Raw genomic sequence first — 958 nt, 5'->3', positions numbered from 1 at the left:
AATATTAAAGTTGAAACCTCGTGCTAGTTTCGATTAAATGTACTAAATGCCTTGCTGTGAGCCATTGAAGTCCGCGAAATACTGTCAATTTCATGTTTTCCCTTAATACAATATTTAAGAAATATTTTATTTCTTGGCCGAAAATACACGACAATTATTTACCTTCAATGACAATTCCAAACCCAAAAGCAAGATGCCTTCAAATAATTTCTTTTTATCTTGCTGTGACTGATTTTGACCAAAAGTAGTTTTACTGCTATTTACGTATAACGAACATTAATATAGCAACATTTCGGTTCCTTTTGATACATAATAGACATAGAATTTCAGAATGTCAATCATTTCAACTCTGTTACGTTAGGAACGGATTCCACAGTCCCAGTTGTCAATCTGGGCCAAGGTAGACGACCTCTATGGAGAAACCCCAGACCCATCACAACTGCAGCTCGAATGTTTCCAGAAGTAATCCGACACCTCTAGAGGTCTTCGTTAACAAGAGCGTCAATGTCGTAGATTTGCAGCTTATGGAGTAAATTCCTCGTGACATTAGTTCACTGTGTTTTACCAGTGCCTGGTAATAAAACGCAGCGTGACTGAATCCTGCAATGAATCTTAGCAGTCTAGGGAACGAGACCATTCGTAACACTGGGGCGACCAAAAGGAATTGGATATGATATTGTTATGGCAGACGGTTACCCACCTCATGTCATTTTAAGAAACCTAAGCCTCTGGTGCAACCTGCCAGTAGTTCATAATAAGGCCAAAACATATCAAAAGACGGTGTCGAATATTAACGGTAAACTTGTACATAAATCTATCTTTATGATAATTTGATTATGGCTCAAATGTGCAAGCCACTTACTTAAAACAAAGCCAAAGTCATATTCACGAATCTGCTAACACAAAATTCCAGAGGATGTATTGTCTAAATAAGAAAAATAGATAAAAAAACAGCGCA

Source organism: Macrobrachium nipponense, chromosome 12 (assembly GCF_015104395.2).
Source record: "Macrobrachium nipponense isolate FS-2020 chromosome 12, ASM1510439v2, whole genome shotgun sequence".
NCBI classification, from domain to species: domain Eukaryota; kingdom Metazoa; phylum Arthropoda; class Malacostraca; order Decapoda; family Palaemonidae; genus Macrobrachium; species Macrobrachium nipponense.
Note: the sequence above shows the minus strand (reverse complement) of the source record.